We start from the raw sequence: 23,098 nt of genomic DNA, 5'->3' as shown, positions 1-23,098 counted from the left end.
AAATCCTCTTCCTCTGCTGCTTCCTCTGCCTCTTCCCCACCATACCTTGTGGAGGCATTTGCTGTGCCCCTCCTTGGTAATGGGCACTTACTGGTTTTTCCTTTGCTATATCAAAACATCCTGCAGCATCCTTTTCTGTTAATGTTTTCTGAAAAACAGCCAAAGTACTTGGCCATTCAGAAATCATTTGCTTGACCATTAAGCCCATCTGTGGTTTCAGGTTAGTGATGCAAGTCTGAATCATCAAACTAGTCATATCTGCCTGCAAGGATAACCCAGCCTCTTAGACTCCAAGTATCCATGAATCTCTTCCAAAAATCCAATACAGATTAACTTGACTTTTGTTTGTACGCTATAGCAGTGGGGAGGGAAGACTTATTTTTAAAAGTACTTGCTATTTCTTTCTCAATTTCTTCCCAGTTTCTCCCTACAATCTTCATTGTTAAGCCCATAATCTGCTACTTTGGTGTCACAGCTATGGTCGGAACATGAACCCAGTTCCATGCAGTTGTGTGTCTGATTATCCCAATAATCAGGCGCTTGTCTTCTTGTGTGTAATTCCTGCCCTTGCAGGCTTTCTTTAAATAGGTTAGAGCCCCTCCGGTTGAGACACTGGGCTTGGGACAGTTTGATTATTTTATTAATGTCCTCTGTCTATGACCTTTTTAAGCATGTCATTCCCTATTGTCATAAATGGGGCTTGAACATTTGGGGCAGCTTCCTCCCTATCATCTTCTCTATCTTTCTTCCCATACAGTCTTCCACTCTTAGTCCTAGAGGGGGTTATCTGTTCTTTAAGCTCATCTGATTTCTCTTGTAACGCCTTAAGTATTGCATGAGCTTCCTCCAATGTCTTCTGATAAAGTCTCTTTTTCTGCTTTTTAGTTAGTGTGGTTCTATGTTCCCCTGAAGATCCCTGCTCTCTAGTTTGTCAGAATCCTCCGAAACATCAGAACCCATTTGACTGACAGTCACTATGGGATTTCTGACCTAACTTGCTGTTGCTGCTTTACTTGCAGAACTTGCTGCTGAACCGGGGCAGGGGCTTGCTGCTGAATAGGAGCAGGGTCTGGAGCTCCTCTCTGGCTGACAGCATGATGACCAGCTAACAGATCTATATCTTCTTTTGTGAGACTGGGATAGATTTTGTTTGTGTATGGTGGAGGGTTAAATGGAAGTGGAAGGGCGGCTGGGTCTGGTCTCTTTATCTGCCTCTTCCTTGTGCTTTGTCTCAATCTTCCTTACTTAAACATTTATTGGTTTTGTTTTGTTTCTTATTATCCCTCTGGTATCAATACGGGGCATTTTTTAACCAGTTCTCCCCTCCCTGTCTCATGTAAGTCATGTCCCCGGAGTACCAGGGAAACGCCTTTTTATCTCCTAGACATAATCCTTTTACCATATCTATATGGAACTCATCATTTATCACCATGCCGGGGAAAAGGATCGGAGTGATGCATAGTTTCAGTCCACCCCGATAAATTTGATACTCAGGAGACCATGAACCCATAATCCGTACCACAAACCCTAGCTATATAATCTTTACGTTTCCCCAGGGTTGGGAGGAGGCGGAGGAAATTCTTTACCATGTTTTTGACCCATACTGACAGTGGGGAACAACTGTCTTACCTTACAGTCATCTGATCCACACAACAAATCTTATACTTCTAAGCGACAGAAAGAATAAGCAGAAAAGTTTTGGGTCAAGGTAGATTTACCTCATAGACTATGCTCCTTCCCAAAAGGAGAAACAGTGCTGTTTAAATATTTGTGTCCTCCCAAAGGACTTTCTTAGGTCTGCCAAAGACCTTTTTCTATATTAGTCTATGTAGGCGTGGTCCATCTCCTTTCTATACAATTTAAAAGGGACTAAAGCTTTATCAGAGCCGCAACAAGAAAATAATTTTTTAGATAAGACAAAAATTCACTTACCGTGGATGATTGCTTTATCCAGGACAAGCCCCCATTCTGAAAGAATAGATTACTGGACAGCCAACCACCCTTTGTTTCTTGGTAGCCCACAGCGACCCGTCAGAATTCTGGAGACCCCAATGACACACACACAACAGACAGCTTTTGTGTACAAAGGGAGTCTGAATTCTTTATTAAGAATGATACATTTATATGTGAGTTACAACACAAGAGGGGAGGGGTAAGCTTGCTCCTAAGTTTCTAAGAGTTAACCAGGCTTCTACAGAGATTTTTTTTTATCATGAGTTTAGGCAGCTGAAAGGAATTTACAAAGATAACTTATCTGCAAGGACATAGGATGCCTGTTCCGGGACTCGCCACAATATCTCATACAGTGGGGGTTTTTTAATCAAACCTTAGCTCAAAAATGTAACTAGAAAGAAGTGTAAGTTAAGGCACGTATATTCGTTAAAAACAAGAACTATAAAATGGAGGGGAAATTACAAAATGGAGTTGCAGTTGATCATATGCTTTATAACAGCCGTCTTATCTGATCCTTTACGGACTGGCAGATACCAATTGCTGCAACAGCTGGCTGAATAGCTGGACTGGCCAAAGAAAAGGAAGCCTTTAATAATGACTCCAATTTCTTGTCAACGGGGTCTTTCAAGCCCTGTGCGTTCTCTAACGGACAAGTAAAGGTCTTGTTTAAGGAAGAGACTGCTGCATCTACGGCTGGCATGCTCCACTTAACAAACTTTTAATCCATGGGATAAAAAAGGGAAAACCTCTTAGGAGGAACAAAAATCCTGTCAGGATGTTCCCAATCAGCATACACCGCCTGTTCCAACAGAGGGTGTAAGGGGAAAGCCTGTGTGGCCTGAAGAGGCCTCAGGGATACCAAAGAGGACCAGGGAGGCTCAGTAATCTTCGCAAGAGGCAACTTAAAGGCAGAACAAACCAATTTGGTAAGAGTTAGGATCAAAAGCCTCTGTGATTGAGGCAGACACCCACTGGATATCTTCTTGTCCAGATTTCTCAGAAGCATACTCATCCACCAGGCCATCCACAGAATCCTGAACTTTAAGCTCTTCCCCATCCTCAACCCATTCCTGCTCCAGACAAGGAGGCTCTGGGGAGGGGGATCTGTCACACTTCTTGCCACCCTGCGGGATGGAGGCAATCATGCCAGCAATCCTGTGCTCTAACCCAGCTAGGGCTGAGGACAGTTCATCCTTAGTGATAGAGGGTTAGGCAGCAGAGTTGACCATAGGCACAATCCCAGATAGGCGCAGCGGCTCAAACTGCCCGGAAGCCTCTGGTCCATCAGGGGATACAACACTAGGGACTAGGTTCATCAAGAACTACTGATGACATAGGTGTGCCCTTCCCTGTAATGTTAGTCCCAGTCTCTTTTTTGAAGACATTTACTCACCGCAAAAAAGGAGTACCTGGGTGTAAGTAATACACCTCAGAAGGGAGACCCTTTAATAGGGCTCACCAAGCCCCTATGCAACAATCCTGCTAAGCACCTTTAGCCTGCCAAGCAACACCTGGTGACTCATGTGACCCAGGTAAGGAGAAATGAACCGCTGCAAGTGCCTGGTTCAGAGCCTGCTCTATGTCCCACAGCTGCCTTCTGGAAGTACCGCATGCTTGGCATACACAGCTTAAATAAGCTGGCTGTGCGCCACAACATTCTGCGCATGCGTGCGCAAGCACATGCGCCGTCCCGGCAAACGGGCGTGGCCGTATTCGCGTATGATGCAAATCTTTGTGCGCCGAGATAAAGGCTATGGTGCATGTGCGGCGAAGCAGTGTGCGCCATGGCCGCCAAACTGCTAAGCCCAGCGGCGCTTTTGCGAACGCATGTGCGCTGTGGCGAACCAAGGCAAAATGGCCCACCATCGCGCGCCCTCATACAGGTAAAAAAGAGCCAGACACAAGCAAAAAAGGTACACTTTGCAAACACCCTCAACTAGCCCAAAAAATCCCCCATATGGTCACCGCACACAAGTGTCCAGCCTCTAGCTAGCTTGACTGATTATTACAATCAATGGGACACCCCACAATAAAGAGTTTCACTTACCCGTCCAGGCGCACGGCAGCTTAGAAACTAAGAGCCCAATCTTCACCCTTCTTGGCGGGTTCCTGCCACTTGAGGACCTTCAAGGACTGGGTACCATGTTTAGGGTCCACTTCCTTGCACCTGAACAGCACTCTGCAGGAATGCCTTAGCGCTGTAGTGTCCAGGATTCCACTTCGCAGGGTCCAGCACCCGGAAGCCGCATAACAGGCAAAACCTCGCAGGATCTTGAGTCTTCTTTGGGAGGCTTGGGTACCATTTATCTAAGCATTTAAAGCCTGTGTCAAATGGATCTGATCGGTTAATCCCTTGATTCATTTAAGAGCTGTTTGTGGGACTAGAGACCTGGAGCTCAGAGAGCTCAAACAACTGTGCCATCCACCTTGCAGAAACTGGTAAAAAACCAAAGTACTTCCTGTATGGGAGGGGTTATATAGGGGATCACTTCCTGTCTAAAGACCTTTGGTCTACCAGTGTTCATTTACCTGGCGATGAAGTATAACCCAGCAGGTTATGAATATTAGCCTAACACTGTGTCCTATGATGTATGAAAAAGAGAAACTTTTTTTATAGATTTAAGTACATACCAGGCAGATGTTTATCTAATGGATTTTGGTTCTGTGTCTGTGGTTCCCTGCATGGTGCACCTTACCTGGGACACGGTTTTCGGTGAGTTATTTGTAGCATTTATACACTAGCACCTTCCACCCCTGAGGAAGCCTAATACGTGAAACACGTTAAGCCTCTTGTGAAGGAGTGGTGGAATCCTCTACTACTTATATCATTTGGATTTAGGACTTGCCTTTTTATATTTTAAATGACTAGAATTGGGCCACCACCCTTAACATTTTAAGGTGCAGAATACAACGGTTTTTAAATGTTTTTAAGCCTCGTGTATCAACAAAGTTTTGTATTTTAACTGTACTTTGGTTATGCCCATAAAGTCCATGAACCGTGCAGTCCAATTAACCCTTATGGCCCTTTGCATAAAATTATTTGGGACGTGGCACAGTTGCATTATTGAAGTTAACGAGTGTCCACACTACCACCTGGCGATTCCTCGTTTATTTTCAAAATAGAGTTATATCAATATTTTAACAGCATCTAGAAGAAAAAGAAACTCTGCAGTACCTGCGCTTTGGCACATATGTAATCAGTTAGCAAGGCATACACATAAACTATGCATATTTTTTGAAACTCTATAGTTTTCACTGTAATACCTCAAAGGAATACGTTGAATGTAAATGAAACAAAAGGTTATGCCAAATTTTTCAGAGTCGACAATTTCTCCCAGCTGTGTTAATTCATAAGGTTTTAAGCTGGTAAATAATGATGAATATAAAATAAGGCACAATACAGACAATGATTTACGACCCATTGAGAAAACTATTGTTTATTTAGAAAAAAAAAGCTTACACTGGTAGAATTCAGCAGTTAAAAATTTCCTTTAAAAAAGTCTTTGAAACTTTTTAGGCTAAAGTTCGGCAATACAAAGCTCCTGTAGTTGTAGAACTGAACCCTAATTTCTCAAGGGAAAATACTGTTCTCCCTTTTATTTAAAAACATTAAGACAAAACAGAATTGCAGTTAGGGACTTTTGGAAACAACATGGTTCTTTTTTAATTTCTTGTTCTTTAACAGATACTTGATGTCATACATAATATACAAACAGCTCTTATTCATTACCATGAAAAACTTTGCTCCTGCAGTACTTACAAGGCCATGTAATAAATACAACTGAATTTAAATGAGGTAAGTTTCAAAAAATATTCACTAGCTGTTTATATCTTGCTTTATCAATTAAAAAGAATGCATTGTATATTGCAAATTATTAAAGTTTCAGGCAGTAATGTGACAACCTTTTGAAACGCTTTACAAACAAAGGAATCTCTTTCATATGGTGGAAAATATCTGTTTCAGCACATTGTGCTTAAAATTATGGAATAGGAAAACACTTTCAGCCAAGTACTGAAAATAAATGCATAATGTAATCAGCAACACATGTAAAATACAGTAATGCACAACGTGAACATATACTGGAGGGTGGAAAAAAAGAAAAAAGAATGAAACAATGCTAATAAATGAATAATTTAATGAGATGCAAATGGGCCCTCTTCTTCATCAAATATCTGTGCAATTTATATTGTAGTAAATACACGTGGTCACAGCGCATCACCTTCCTTATTCACACAGCCTGTAGGATCCCATATTTGAAGTGTCTTCTGCAGAAAAAGAAAACATTTGTCAAAATTGTTTTTTTTTTTTAGAAAGTATAATAAGCAGTAGATAAAATATCCTAATGTCATGCCCGTTTAAATGTATGCAGACAACAGAATGTGACTATGTTATGCCCTCTATTCCAGCTCTTTCTCCAACATTTTACAAATATTTTTGTTTAACCACTTTAGCTCTGGAAGATTTACCCCCATCCATGTCCAGGCCATTTTTGCCATATGGCACTGTGTTACTTTAACTGGCAACTTGTGTGACACTGTACCCAAATAAAATTTATGTATTTTTTCCCACAAATAGAGCTTTCTTTTGGTGTGTATTTGATCACCTCTGCGGTTTTTATTTTTTGCAATATAAACAAAAAAAGCCGTCAAAAAAAAAAAAAAAATTATATATATATATATATTTTTTTTTTTTTTACTTTCTGCTATAACATACCAAATAAAAAAAAATGTAAAAAATCTAATTTCTTCATCAATTTAGGTCAATATGTACTCTGCTACATATTTTTGGTAAAAAAAAAAAATCCCAATAGACCTATATATTGATTGGTTTTTGCAAAAGTTATAGCCTTTACAAACTATGGGATATTTTTTTTTTTTTTTTTACTAGTAATGGCAGCGATCAGCGAATTATAGAGGGACTGCGATATTGCGGCAGACAAATCGGACACCTGACGGTTTTTGGGGACCAGGAACACCAATACAGCGATCAGTGCTAAAAAAATATGCACTGTGTACGAATGACAATGGCATGGAAGGGGTTAACATCAGAGGCAATCAAAGGGTTAAATATATGTCTAGGTTGTGCTTACTCGCTGTGGGGCAGGTGCTTTGACTAGGGAAGGCAAAGATCCGTGTTCCTGCTTTGCAGAAACACAGGATCAATACCTTCCCCCCTCTGACAGCAGGACAATCTGCCTTGTTTCAGTGGCGGACACAGACCCGGACGTGTCAGATCACTTACTAGGTACATGATCTGGCACAGAGCGGGCGCTCTGCCGCAGTAAATGTATGGTGGGCGGTCCGCAAGCAGTTAAAGCCATAAGCTTTGGTTTAAGGAAATATATCTATGTATGTGTGTATGAACTCAAAAGAGTACCTTCTCTAATGCTGTCAGCCCCCTACACATTCCATGTATATTTTTTTTTTTGCTGCTGTGATGCAACTTCCTGTTACAGGTGGCTACGTTTGATCTCCATGGTCTCATTGTATGTTGAAGAACATAGCCACCCTTCTCTTGGTCATTCCAGAGATGGACTAGGGACTATGGGATAGGTAGTGTGCATAGAGCACATGGCTGCAACTAAAGCATACAGCTCATTCCAAACAAATGGAGGGGGGGGGGGGGGGTTCAAGTGCTCACAGAGGACATTTATATGGAGGCAGAAAAACATGTTAGGAAACAATGTAAATGAAAATAGATTACATGGCTATAAAGCGGTGGATGCGTATCAATAATTATTGGAGAAGAAGCATATAAATTTACTTTCATTTTAATAAGTGTCATATGCTTTAAAATGATAAAAAAAAATTAAAATGCAAAAAAAAAAAGCAAAAGCAGCGCTCTTCAATAAAAGGAACCACTTGTTTCCAAATAGTCCAAACTTAATTATACCCTAAAAGGTGAGTTCAAAATTAGGCTTTATCCACTCAGTGTTTCCTTAGGATATATCAGGTGTATAGATCTACAGATCCTTCACCGCACCTCGTGATACCGCTCTCCTCAAAGTTTGCACTCACCGAATCTATCAGATATATACGCCTTTTAATCGTGTCTTTCACTTCATTGAGTCACTTCAGATTGGAATCGTCCACCAGTCTCAGTATCTCATAAAAAAAGGGAAACAGACCTCATAGCGTCATCCTGCCCATTGACAAAGATGGAATGATGAAACGCATCTACGGGTGACTACGTGGTTTGTCTATCTGCCAGCTGATTCAAACTCTACCTGGAAATCACCGCAGACAACAATCCTAGGACCGGTGATAGTGTCGTGCAGTCATCATCATGTATTAACCAGTGCTTATTTTAATTGTATTTTAGCAAGTGCACAATCGTGAGGGGGGTTTCATATGGGGATAGAATGCCTAACAGGATCACGCTATGGAGGTCTGTGTCCCTTTATGAGACATTTATTTTATTTTTTACTGTTGGGTGTTGATAAAGAGAGAAGACGCAAGCCAACATTTTTGTCTAAGCCCACTGAGACAGGGTTTCCCATTTTGCCCATGGTTGCCCTCATGTTACAACCAAAAACATAAATGTATTTTATGGTGATAGACCAACACAAAGTGGCACATAATTGTGAAGTGGAAGGAATTGATAAATGGTTTTCAATTTTTTTTACAAATTAATATCTGAAAAGTGTGGCGTGCATTTGTATTCAGCCCCCTTTACTCTGATATCCCTAACTAAATTCTAGTGGAACTAATTGCCTTCAGAAGTCACCTTCTGAAGTAAATAGAGTCCACCTGTGTGTAATTTAATCTCAATATAAATATAGCTGTTCTGTGAAGCCTGCAGAAGTTTGATAGAGAACCTTAGTGAACAGCATCATGAAGGCCAAGGAACATACCAGACAGGTCAGGGATAAAAAGTTTTGGAGAAGCTTGAAGCACAATTAGGTTATAACAAAAATATTCCAAGCTTTGAATATCTCACGGAGCACCGTTTAATCCATCTTTCGAAAATGGAGAGTATGGCACAACTGCAAACCTACTAAGAAATAGCCGTCCACCGAAACTGACAGGAGAGCATTAATTGGAGAAGCAGACAAGAGGCCCATGGTAATTCAGGAGAAGCTGCAGAGATCCACAGCTCAGGTGGGAGAATCTGTCCAAAATAAATGACAACTAATAATCGTGCACTCCACAAATCCGGCCTTTATTGAAGAGTGGCAAGAAGAAAGCCATTGCTGAAAGAAAGCCATAAAAAGTCCCATTTGCAGTTTGCGAGAAGCCATGTGGGGGACACAGCAAACATGTGGAAGAAGGTGCTCTGGTCAGATAAAATGAACTTTTTGGCCAAAACGCTATCTGTGGCGGAAAACACACACTGCACATCACTCTTGAGCACACCATCCCCACCATGAAACATAGTGGTGGTAGGTGGTAGCATAATTTTGTGGGGATGCTCTTCTTCAGCAGGGACAGGGAAGCTAGTCAGAGTTGATGGGAAGATGGATAAAGCCAAATGCAGGGCAATCTTAGAAGAAAACCTGTTAGAGTCTGCAAAAGACTTGAGACTGGGGCAAAGGACAACCACCCTAAACATACAGCCAGAACTACAATGGAATGGTTTCGATCAAAAGCATATTCATGTGTTAGAATGGCCCAAAGTTCAGACCTAAATTCAATTAAGAATCTGTGGCAAGACTTGAAAATTGCTGTTCAGAGGCTCTTCATTCAATCTGACAGAGCTTGAGCTATTTGGCAAAGAAGAATGGGCAAAAATTTCACACGCTGGTAGAGACATACCCAAAAGACTTGCAGCTGTAATTGCTGCGAAATGTGGTTCTACAAAGTATAGGAGGGGCTGAATACAAATGCACGCCACACTTTTGGGATATTTGTAAACGTCCGCAAAATTGCAGAGGTCACGCGGCTGACGCTTGAACATGGCGCAGATGTGTAGGTGTCCCCACCCGCTCGAAAGCAGATGGGGACAGCAGGAGAAAAGAAACCTCCCTTTATGCACATCGCAGCTCTTACCACTCCTATACTTAGATATTCACTATATTCAGTTACACCTGTGTGTTTTTACATCATTCACTTTGAGCACTCACTTTAAATTTGTTCTTTGACATCACAGACTTCATTTTATATTTACAGGCTACTCCTTTTCTTTCCTCTCCCACCTTGTCATCTGTTGACATCTCTCTGCCATTCTATCTTCCCAACAGTCGCCAAGTCCCTCCCATCTCTGGCCCAGGCTCCTTACTTTTGCATAGACATTTATATGCCTATACTTATTGATTTTACTCCGTTACTTCAGATGCCTGACAAACATCCTTATGTTTACAGCCTATATCTTTTACGGACTAGTGAGGTCTCTAGGGATACACCATTCCATCTGTGCCATGCCTGCCCTCCGTTTGGCCCCTGGCGGGGTCTTGTCTGACTCCGCCCCCTCAGCTTCCAGGTGAGACACCTGCTGCCACCTGCTGGGAGCCACACACCTGTTGCTATGGCAAAGTTCAGTGGTGAGTATGGGGTCTGTCTACCAAGACCCCTCTTACCCTGTGCCTATATAACCAATACTATGCTATACCGCCAATTTATACTCTTTCATTCTAGGTACATTTTTACACACATCCACCCCTGAAGAGCGAGCTGGGTCTTGCGAAACGCGTCAGTACCAAAGATGCCTGTGTATTATTACTGCTATTACATTTATGTACCAATATCTCATGTTTATGTATCCCTTTTAAATTGGCAATTGGTGATATCTATGCATGTAACATTTTTACTTAAATAAATTTTATACTGTATCTACTACTGTTATGTTTATTAGCGGAACGGTGCCCATCTCATGTAAAGTCCCAGGGTGAATTTCCTGTTTTGCTACATATTACAGGGATAGAGGTGTGTCACTGGGGACACCAGACCTATCCACCCCCTTTTTTTTTTTTTTTAAAAATACATTTTTTTGAATTAAAAAATAAGACACCAGGAAAGTTAGCCCATTTTTTTTTTATATTGTGAAAGATAATGTTATGCCGAGTACATTGATACCCAACATGCCATGCTTCAAAATTGCACCCGCGTGTAATGCGACAAACTTTTACCCTTAAAAATCTCCACAGGCGACGTTTAAAAAATTCTACAGGTTGCAGGTTTTAAGTTACAGAGGAGGTCTAGGGCTAGAATTATTGCTCTCACTATCGATCGTGGCGATACCTCACATGTGTGGTTTGAACACAGTTTTCATATGTGGGCGCTAGTCACGTATGCGTTCGCTTCTGCACGCGAGCTTGTCGGGACGGGGAGCGTTTAAAAAAAATTATTTATTTTTTTTTTTACACTGTTTTTTTAACCAAAAAAATTGTGTCACTTTCATTCCTATTACAAGGAATGTAAACATCCCTTGTAATAGAAAAAAGCATGACAGGACTTCTTAAATATGAGATCTGGGGTCAATAAGAGCTCAGATCTCATATTTACATTAAAATGCAATAAAAAAAAAAATTGTCATTTAAAAAAAAAAAAAATTTTAAAAAAGGCCCTTTAAGAGCTATGGGCGGAAGTGATGTTTTGACGTCGCTTCCGCCCTGCAGTGATATGGAGACGGAAGGGGGCCATCTTCCCCTCGTTCATCTCCATACCCAGGCAGGGGACAGACGCGATCGCCTCCGCCGACAGCTCCAGTAAGCGGCGGAGGGAAACGGATTGCGGCAGGAGGGGGGGCCCCTCTCCCGCAAAAAGTGATCTCACGGCGAATTCGCTGCAGAGACCACCTTTATCTTGTAGCGGACTGCCAGCCGAATACGAGGATACGAGCGGTTATGGCAACTAGCTGCTGCCATATCAACGATATCCTTCTTCAAAGTGAGGATGCAAAACTGCGATGGGCGGTCTGGAAGTGGTTAAAGACTTGGGATAAGTATCATATTTCATTCCTAGGCAGGGTTACAGCCATAAAAATGGCCATATTACCCGAGTTGCTTTTTTTTGTCTCTAAAACTTATATTGAATCAATACAGAAGGACATTAAGTTTATATGGCATCTAACCCAGTAAACATATTTTGGGGTCCAATTCTATCTGGCTGTTATAAGCCCCATTAATTGTGGACACCACTTCTCGCCAGTATCTAACCAGTTTAGGACATTTCCAAAGCATATGGAGCAAATCTGTCTGGGGTTGCTTACATCTTGGGCAATCTGAGGTTTCCCTCCGCCTCCACTTATATAATTTTACTGGAGTCCTATATGTCCTATAGATAATAAACAGTTGTGATAGGCATTGTGTAGATGATAAAGAAACCATCGGTGCCCTCTTCAAAATATTTTGCCATTCCTCGTCCAGTATAACCCCCAGATCGATCTCCCAACCCTTTCTGCCTGGGCTATCCAAAATATCTTGATAGTTCGCCATAAGTTGGCTATATACTAGAGAGGTTAAACCTTTTTTTCTCTCTGCCCCTGCTAATAAAGATATCAATGACATTGGTCCTATATTCATCCCTCCTCCTTTAAACTGGGAATAGACTGCATATCGTAGTTGTAGATATTTATAAAAGTTATTATGTGGCAATTTATATAATTCCTGTAGCTCCTGAAAATACTGTATAGCGCTTTGAGCATAAAGCTGAGGAATACAGTATATTGTATTGCTTTAGAACGCCAATATTCAAACCCCTGTAGTTTACAGAGTTCTCCAAAGTACCTATTCCCTCATATTGGAGAGAATTCTGACACGCCTTCATATTTCATTGTTTGTCTCATTTTCTGCCATATTCTATTCATTAGCACCAATGTTGGGCTAGAGTGAGTGCAGGCAAATGATCCTGATTCTAGTTGGGCCGTAAGCTTATAGCTCGAACATTGACTTAATAACATGGCTTGTATTGGATCTCTCCAATCCATCGTCCCCCACCCCACAAAATGCTGCAATTGGGAAGCTTTAAAATACACTCTTGGCTGTGGCACTGCTAAACCTCCCCCCCCTTTAGTTCTCTGAAGGGTAGACAGTCTAATCCTAGAGCTCTTACCTTTCCATAATAGCTTGCGAAACAAAAAAATCTATTTTTTTGAACCATTTTAACGGGATCTATATAGGTGAATTATGTAAAACATAATAATTGGGGGGGCCCACATCATTTTTATGAGGTTTGCTCGGCCCACAACGGATAGGGGTAATTTGGACCATGCTATATTCTTTTGTTTAAATTTCTCCAGGATGGGAGTTAAATTATACTGCAAATAATCTTTCAACCTTGGGTATATCTATATTCCTAAATATTTAAAAAAAACTTCACAACTTTAATTTGTTAGGCCTCCTTTTGTATATCAAAACTGAATTCATCAAGTGGGAATAGGACCGATTTGTCCCAATTAATAGTAAAGCCTGAGAATAAGCCAAATTTTTTATAAGGGTCATTAAAGATATCAAGGAATTGTCCACATCACCAAGGAACAGCAGTGTGTCATCCGCATATAATGATATCTTTTCAATCCTTGCCCCTCTAATAAACCCACAGATATCCTCCGATTGTCGAACCGCTTCTGCTAGCGGCTCGACAGCCAGTGCAAACAATAATGGGGACAATGGGCACCCTTGTCTGGTGCCTCTTGATAATGAAAAGAACTCTGTTACTACCCCATTAATTTGCATACAAGCCCTTGGGTCAGATTATAGTAGCTTAACCCATTGTATAAAGTTATGTCCCAGACCAAACCTATCTAGTACCTCCAACATGTATGTCCACTCGACGCTGTCGAATGCTTTCGCCCCAAAATAGGTTTACTGGGTTGTCTTAATGAAGAGCTATACCTGAGGGAAATGTCAATTTCAATTGGTAGACTATTATTTATAACCCATAAGTTAATAGCTAGAAAATGGATGTCTTCCAGTGTACCAGTATTTGAGGAATGGCGCTCCCAGGTAAATGAGGCAATATTAATGGAGCGACAGGTTTATCAGAAAAGGGGTACAATGGATATATTAGCTAAGTTGTGGGGTCCCTGGTTAATAACACCAGGTCTGGCCTCATTCTCTTGGATTCCAAATATAATAGTAAAGAATGTAAGGAGAGAGAGTGGATAGGAATAGTATAGGCTGTATGGGAAGTGTTGAGCAGTGTGGGAGGAGGAGGTGGAGGAGGAGAGGGAGAGGGCTTGTTTTGTTTTTATTTTTCCCTTCTTGCCCTTTTTGTTTTCTTGTTTTTTCTGGCTTTTTGTTTTGTTATGAATGGTTTTGTGTAGGTAATTCTACATGTGGTATATAGTCACTGCTGGGAAACGATGGAAATAAGAAATTAGAATTAAAAAAAAATATATACTTTGTAAAATCAGTGTTAAAATTGCTGTATGTATGGATATTGTAAAACTGGTAAATAAGAAAATGTCGAATAAAGAGGTAATGTATTTAAAAAAAAAAAAAAAAAAAGTTTATATGGCATCTCAAAAAACCATGATTCCACAAATCCCTGCTGTACAGACCCCAACCCCTTGGGGGGCTAGGCCTCCCAGACCTGTGGCGCTATTATATGGCGGCCAGATTAGCTCAAACGGACCAATGGCATACCCCTTCTACAGATAATCCTTGGTTAGCTTTTGAAACGTACTCTATTCTCCCTTTTTTCTTACCAGGATTATTATGGTCCAGATCATAGGTGTGCACAGCCTATTGCATTAGGGTGTGCACCCCAAAACTCAAAAACACATGGCTTTCTCTGTAGCCTCAGCTGCACGAGGTAGTGAATGAATGGGCTTCCTGTTCATTCACAAACTGAAGAATAGTATACACAGTTTACTATGCGTCTGTTATGAATGGCCACAGTGAGCAAGTGTGTTCATTTAGAAAAGGAAAGGGCTGATAAATTGCATATTTACTAACCCTTTCCCCTGCTCTCCATCCTGAAACATCCCCCACAGCATCTTGGGGGAGAGGAGGGAAGCCAGCAGGACTGCAGGGCCAACAAGAGGGGAGGGGAAGCCTGGGCAGTTGGGGAATTCACCACTGCACATAGTGATTAGGGTGTGCCCAGGCACACCCCCTGAGCACGCCTATGGTCCAGATCTATAAAAGCGAGTCAAATTATATCACTGAATACAATTGTATACCAATCTTTAGACCTATGGTCCCTATACAGTAGAAAATTCTAATTAATCTCTCCCCTTTCCCCCCTATACTTCTCTCTAAGAGACCCAGATTTCCCCCCTGCCTTCAACAGATATCGCTTCCTTCAAAGGTGCACGGCTAGAGTAACAATATTTCAATCCTTCAAAGAGGGGTCTAACGTTAAAACTTTCCCTTAACTCCAATTAGAGCACAATTTACCCCCCTCTGAGCGATTCCGATACACGCAAATCAAGCACTTATAGCAAGGACACCTTACAATCCCAAACACATTGCACCCAATATGAACATAAATATGCATGCTCTTCCAGAGACAATGGGGTTATATCTAATATCTCTTCTAAAATCGCTTTCTCAACGAGTTTGCTCTAGAGGAAAAAACTAAACCAATGCTTAGCTGGGAGAGAGAGATAGGTCATACTTTTGAACACTGAATGGGAAGAAATTCCGACAAACATGTTCAAGAACACAAGGTCGCATTCAATCAGTGAGACAGCTGTCAAACTTCACACCAGGTGGTATATGACACTCGCAAAACTCCATTCAATATACCCCACGGTATCTCCACAGTGTTTCAGCGGCTGCCCTCATTTGGGTTCATTAACCCATATTTGTGGAGCTGTAAATTCCTTAAACCCATTTGGCAGCAAGCAGCTACATAGACATCCACTATTGCAGGTTGCTTAATCACTCTCACCATACAAACGTGCCTATGCTTCACCTATATCCCTGATGTTCCTGCTCCACGCGAAAGACTGATCCATACGCTTTTCGTGGCCATCCACTGGGTCACAGCACTAAATAGGCGTACCTAAGCTATTTCCTGGTTGCAGGTACTAGCTAGAATGGAAGCAATTAAACTTTCTGAGCGCATTCACCATACTTTATTTGATACCATGCATTTATGATAAGGGAAACATTGGGATACCCCTCTGTTATAACCTAGCAATATACCTTGGATATATCTACATATGATGTGTAAACTCCTAAGACTGCCATATACTGTATACTGAATATATTCTATGTGTGTTGATCCTCTTTAACTCGACTTCGATATCTCCCCATGTCTGGTAGGCGCTAACTTTTATACAAGATGAATGACTGTCTGATATGCTACATGTATGTTCAAGATCTTTCAATAAAATCGTTTGTAATCATAAATATATTAAACGTGTCCTCCAGGACCTGTGTCCTTAGATAAGAGGTGGTTCAGGGCATTCTGCAAATTAGATTATCCTTGGGCAGATTTTAGTTGGTTTGAGAGAAGAAAACTGAGGGGGTAGAGTTTACAACTCTATTTGGTATCCTTTTAAAACCAATGATTGAACACATAGGTCTGTGACCCAGATGAAGGGCAAACTGTAAAAGACGTCCCACCACACTTAGAAACTCTTGTGAAAGAAGCTTTGGGGTACGACCTGGCTGGATTGGTGATCCAAGTCTTATGTTGAAAAAAAGTGCTGAATTTGGGCTTTAAAAATAAAGCAATAGGGCATCCTGCATTTTGAGGAGATGGAACCCCATTAACAGGAAAATTTTGACAGCTGAAGGAAGAACTTTGCTCCTGTAACATCCTTAATGAACTTTTAAAGTGCCCCACAAAAGCAGTCCTCCTTCAAAGGGCATACCAATGAGATCTCTTTTACAGGCAGCTTAGGGCTGACCAGGATTTCACCCATAAGATGTTGCACACATGGATAGAAATAAAAGCCATTGTCAGGACCTGAATTACCTGTTGGTGGCACTGCGCTTCCCAGAGTGGAAGGGTGTAGTTCCGTTGGCTACCAGCAGGCGTCTCCCACTAGCCAGCTGATCCCAGCAATCAGTCTTCACTAGTGATGGGCTGAACATCCCCCCCGGGTTTCGGTTCACACCAGAAATCCCGAACATGGAAAAAGTTCAGACCCGGGCCGCAAAATCTTTTAAAGTTTATAGGGTCCAAACTAGAAAAATTGAAAGGCCACATTTTGAAGACTTATATGCAAGTTATTGGTCATAAAAAGGGTATGGGGGCCTGGGTACTGCCTTGGGGGGCATGTATAAATGCAAAATTGAAAAATTTTTTTTTTTTTTTTTTTACAGGAGCAGTGATTTTAATGATGCTTCAAGTGAAACAGTAAAAACTAAAAATTCCTTTAAATATAGTGCCTGGGGGGTCCCCCAGTCTGCCCGTAAAGTGGCCCATCTGTACCATGTATATAACCTGCTGCAACAAAACTGACATATATAATGAAAAAAAAAAAAAAAAACCTTAAAACTGATTTTCCCGGCTGCAAGCCATTGCCAGCACTACAAAAAGTTTAAAAAAAAAAAAAAAAAAGGGGGGGGGGGGCAATCCATACCAGGCTCTTTGTGTCTGGTATGGACTTTGAGAACCCCATGCCAAAATAAAACTTAAAAAAAAACAAAAAAAGTGGGGCTCCCCCAAAATCCATACTAGACCCTTATCCGAGCATGCAGCTTGGCAGACCAGGAAGGGGGGGGGCGAGTGCCTCACCCCTCCTTAATGATATTAGGCCACATGCCCTCAACATGGGTGGTGCACCTCAAAGCACCATGTTGATGGGGACAAGGGCCTCGTCCTGACAACCCTGGGCTATGTTTGTGGGAGTCTGCAGGCAGGGGGCTTATCGGAATCTGGAAGCCCCCTTTAACAATGGGTTCCCTAAGCCATCCGCTTCCACCCCCTTCACAGCCCAACACTCCAGTGAGTGCTGGAGGGCAGAGCGTTGAGCCAGTGACTGACCATCAATGCTCTCTGCAGACCGAGAAATGAGCAATCAGCAGTCAATGTGAATGCTTGGTTCTCGGTCTAAGAAATGGTGGGAGACAACTGTAGCATCAGATCGATGTTGCATCCATATATGGGAGTATGTACGTTTTTTTAGAACCCCATACTTCTCTTTTGATATTGTACTTTTTTACTAAACTGTAGAAACTGATGTGGCCTGGAGCAAGCTTGTACCTGCTGTTAGTCTGCCTAGTGGGATGATGGAGTGGCTTTAGAAGGGTATTTCAGCTAGATGAATGATTGTGTAGACTGGCATTTAAAAAATCTGGTTGTACTTTTTCAACTCTGATGGAGGCCCAATGTGAAGACCATTTAACTTTATGCAGTTGTCTGATGTATTTTACTAAAACGATGTGGGACTGCAAACCCTGTGTTTATACTGTTTCTTATTAAAGGAGTGCTGAATTTAAAAAATGAACATTTGCTTTGGTATAGGGCAGTGTTTCTCAATTCCAGTCCTCAAGGCGCATCAACAGGTCATGTTTTCAGGCTTTTCATTATTTTGCACAGGTGATTAGATCAGTTTCACTGCCTTAGTAATTACCACAGCCGTTCCATCTGAGGGAAATCCTGACAACATGACCTGTTGGTACGCCTTGAGGACTGGAATTGAGAAACCCTGGTATAGGGAACATCTAGAAGTGGTCATTGTGCCTAAACATTACCCTGAAAACATTTTCTTTGTTCTGAATTCCTCCCAAAAATCACTCTTTTCTTTCTTGTATCAATGCAGTTAAATATATTTAGTGAGCACTTATTTTCAATTAATTCAATCTGAAAATCTACCTGAACATTCCCAAACATATAACATAATTTATGGCTTGTAATCATCAGCGTACTTTCAGTAAGTAATTCTCTTGGATAAGCAAATATGATTTAATGGTCTTTTGCAGCGGCTTGTAGCAATAATATTATATGAACTGTGTCCTGCAGCCTGTACAATGAACAGGTGCAATGCATAAATGTAACTGAATGCACTACAAAGACAGTCTAGTAAAAACCAGTCACATGCAACATCTAAATCAAGGTTTAATTGATGGATGCCTTTGCAGGGACAGCACACGACAACTACAAATTAGCATAACCAACACACACCAGATTTCAACAGCTGGTTACATGAAAATTAAGGAACAGCTGTTTAATACCCATAGCAACCCATAGAGATTATCCTTTTTGTTCTCACATTCAGCACTGAGACACCGAAAGGGAGAAAAAGTATTTATTGGCTGCCATGGCCATATCCAATTAATTTTAGACTCTTTAACAAATAAGGCTCTATATGTTATATGATAGCCTCCAATACCAGAAAATAGCTACTAGTCTACAAAAGAAACCAATTTCCTTTTCCACATCTAAACGAAAGTCAACCATGTAACAAAATGCTAAAAACTAAAGAAACATTAAGGATACTGCATTAACCATGGTCTCAGAGAGGTTCCCACCCTATACACACACAATAAATTAACTAAATAATTAATTCCACTTTTGCTGAGGAATTGTTATTCTGAAGAAATAGCAATGTGTTTGTGCCCATGTGTAAAGCGAATGTGAATGACTTTATATTTGTCAATTAGCTGCTGCAATTGCATGGTTCTACCGGGGAAGTGACAGGGTCTACATCCCTTTAGATGTGATTTCAGTTTGGTTGTATCTCACCAAAAATTACATTTTTGCTGCAGGGGATGCCCAAAATAAGATTATCTTAGTGCAGACTTCTGAAAAAAAATCAGTGAGATGCAAATAAGGATATAACTTCCTGAATCCGACGCGTTTCAGAGATGGATGCTGTCTCCATCAGGGGTTTTCACAGAAAAAGTAATATCTATAAAATTCAAATGTAAAATGATCAACAATGATTGAGCCCTTCCAAATAATACTGTATAGTCATACACAGAATACTGAGGGTATTGAAAACTTACATCATAATCACTTGCAAGTACATAAGAGTATCCACATTAATTAAAAAAGAAATGACGCTGTCACATGGAATCCCCTGCGTATCCCGTCCACATAGTTGTTGCTTTAATTCAATATAGATTTAGATGGGGGAATAGCCAAGTGCTGTGTGGGGGTCAAGTCCCTAATCACAACAAAAAAAGTTGAAATCTGGAGACCCAGATACAACAAAAACAACTAAAATATAAGTAAATAAATATATATTATATATATATATATATATATATATATATATATATATATATTCATTGAGAGTGAGTAATCTGGGGAAACCCTGTGATTTAATGCAGTTGGGCTTTTGATTTACAAGCAATATGTACACCTGAGCTCATATATACTTCTCTTATATACATTTTTTTGTGCATTTTTCTTTTTTGGTGCCCCATTATCTGGCAACGTTGACTTCAACAGCCAATATCTCGTTGAATTGGTCTACAGCTCTCCATGTCCCCATCCACTTGTCTGCCTGAAATTGATGTCACTGCTCCGCTTAGGTATGTCCAATTATCCTATCGGGTTCCATCAATGATGGCTGCTGTTTGTATACCTTTATTGACATATATAATTTTATTTTACTATACATGTCCTCTCTTCCAGATTCTCTACATGCCGGGCCTCAGTACACGTTGTTTTTGATGTATCTGGGTCTCCAGTTTTTTTTGTTGGTGTGTCCATTTTGAATTGAAGCAACAACTATGTGGACGGGATACGCAGTGGATTCCACGCAACAGTGTCATTTCATTTTTAATGTGGATATTCTTATGTACATGCAAATGATGATGATGTAAGTTTTTAATACCCTCAGTATTCTGTGTATGACTATCCAGTATTATTTTATTATTTGGATAGGGCTCAATCATGGTTGATCATTTTGCATTTGAATTTTAAGGATATTATATTTTCTGTGAAAATCCCTGATGGAGACAGCATCCACCTCTGAAACGCGTCGGGTTCAGGAAGTTATATCTTTCTTTGCATTTTTGTATACACTGCATCCACGGTCATGTGCAATATTTTATATATGTTTTCTAATAAATGTTCAATATTTTTCTACTATTTCTCAATGTTTATATGGTAGTTTAATTTAAAGTCCCACCCTAGGGGGCTTTTTCCTCTTTCTTGGTACATTTGGGATGTGGCACACCCTTAATAGTTTTATCAGAAACCCTTTTTCATAGCCCTACACGCTGTTCCTTTTAGCTTTTGAAAATTAGTCCAATATACGTTATACCTTTTTTTTTCTTTGGGTGGAGAGGGGGGGCATAAGGACTTAATGTCATAGAAGAACTGAATGTGCACATGATACAAACAGCAATACAAGAGCAAAGAAGCCCATAGGATTATTCAATTTTCTTGAGTGGAAGGAAAAAAAAAAAAAAAAAAAAATCACTTGAATTCCCCCATCAACACATTCGTGGGGAGACCTCTCAGACAGTAGAATACAATGGATTGACTTGGTTACCATTAGCCTGTCCATAGATGGATCGAATATCAGCTGGTCCACGCTGAATCGGCTGAACTTCGATCCATGTATGGCCAGCTTTACTCTTGATATAATGGAAGCAAAAATGTTTCTGTTCAGATGTGCAAAGCTTTGTCACTGAAAAGACAAAAAATGCATGCCCACACACTCCATTAATTAAAATACTAAAGTATTTTCATTTAGACATTACATAGATGTATACACATACATACACACAAACAGACCAGCGTAATTTAAAAAAAAAAAAATAGCGTTAATGTTTCAAAAACATTGTGTTTATGTTTAATTTGTAATTCTATATGAACATTGGGGAAGCCATATTTGCTTACTGAATTCTAAGGCTGCTTCCAATGCTTGTGGCTTAGTGCTCCTTCTCACAGTGCAAGTTCATGAGTCAGCAAACTCAGAGGAAACCATGCACTCCTTTTGTGTGGTAGATACCTGTTAGCAACTGAAATTATAATGCGTAACTTCTATTGCTAAAGTATAACTATACTCACCTCAACTCCAGCGCTGTGGTGTGCTGTTTTGATTGGCGGGACTGACATGATGTTGATCCCATGCATGCACAGGGCTTTTTCCATCCTGGCAATAGCCAAAATTATACACTGAGCTGTGCATGTGCAGCTCCATGTACAGTGCAGAACAGACAGGTAAGAAACTTTAATGCAGAAGCGACAAAGTAAATTGCTTTAACCAGCCAAGGACGTACGATGGTACCTTGTAAGTCCTAGAGCCCTTTCTTACTGAGCCCACAACTATACGAATAACTGCTGGCACCTACTGCCAGTTTTATAGCCAATATTCTTACCTGTGTATAACGGATATTATCAGTTATTTTCTTCTTTGCATGCGTGTTCACTTTGGTTAGCATGATTAGGTTTAAGTATTAAAAAAGTGACATTTTTGAATTACAGATCTTGGAGTACAGTACAGGACAAGGGCGACTTATTTATACAAAAGCATACGCAAGCTTTTGAGGACAAGCCCTCCTGGGGCACCTCTCCTATAACCCTACCTCAGTCCTCAGTTTTGTAACAAACAATACAGAGAGTAGCAAGCGGATTTTAGGGAGGATGACCTGTGTCTTCTACTGCACTTCCAAGATATGGGATTTACATCTACAGTGGGTAAAGAAAACAATCACCCCCTTTAAAATAATCACATTTTGTTGCTTTGCAGCCTGAAAGACAGACAGTTTTTGTTTTACCCAGCTGTATTTACTAGTGCATCTCATAAGATCCAAGTGAAAACTATAACGCCAACATGTCAGAAAAACAATTCAAAAATGTTAAAATAGAATCAGAGTTGGAAAAAGGATTACCCCCTTGTGTCAGTATTTTGTTGAGCCGCAATTTGTTTTAATCACAGCCTTTAGTCTCCACTAACTTTGCACATCTAGACTTTGCAATATTTGCCCACTCTTTGCAGAACTGCTTAAATTCAGTTACATTTGATGGTGACCATTTGTGGACTGCAGTCTTCAAGTCATTCCACAGATTTTCAATGGGGTTTAGGTCTGGGCTCTGACTATGCCATGCAAGGGCATTCAACTTTTTCTCCTTCACCACTGTAAAGTCATTTTTGCTGTGTGCTTTGGGTCATTGCCATGTTTGAAGGTAAACCTTCTCAATGACAACTTTCTGGCATGGGATTTTGCCCCATCCATTTTTCTTCTATCCTGACAAATGCTCCAGTCCCTGCTGCAGAGAAACACCACCATAAAAAGATATTAACACCTTCATGCTTTACTGTAGGAATGGTGTTGTTATTTGGATGGTGAGCTGTATTGCATTTCCACCAGACATATTGTTTGGTGTTGAGGCCAAATAATTC

General features: G+C 40.6%; 1 protein-coding gene across 1 annotated transcript in view; it reads right to left on the bottom strand.

The window, feature by feature from the left end:
* Positions 1-5,363: 5,363 nt before the first annotated feature.
* Positions 5,364-23,098, bottom strand: part of THOC2 (THO complex subunit 2) — a 251,420-nt gene continuing 233,685 nt past the window's right edge. Inside the window, exon 39 of the mRNA XM_073599433.1 lies at positions 5,364-6,219. The gene's annotated coding sequence lies outside the window, so the exon portion shown is untranslated. The remainder of the gene's footprint in view (positions 6,220-23,098) is intronic.

This window comes from Aquarana catesbeiana, linkage group LG09 (assembly GCF_042186555.1).
Source record: "Aquarana catesbeiana isolate 2022-GZ linkage group LG09, ASM4218655v1, whole genome shotgun sequence".
Lineage (NCBI taxonomy): Eukaryota > Metazoa > Chordata > Amphibia > Anura > Ranidae > Aquarana > Aquarana catesbeiana.
The sequence above is the reverse complement of the archived record's forward strand: the minus strand, read 5'-3'. Positions and strand labels throughout refer to the sequence as shown.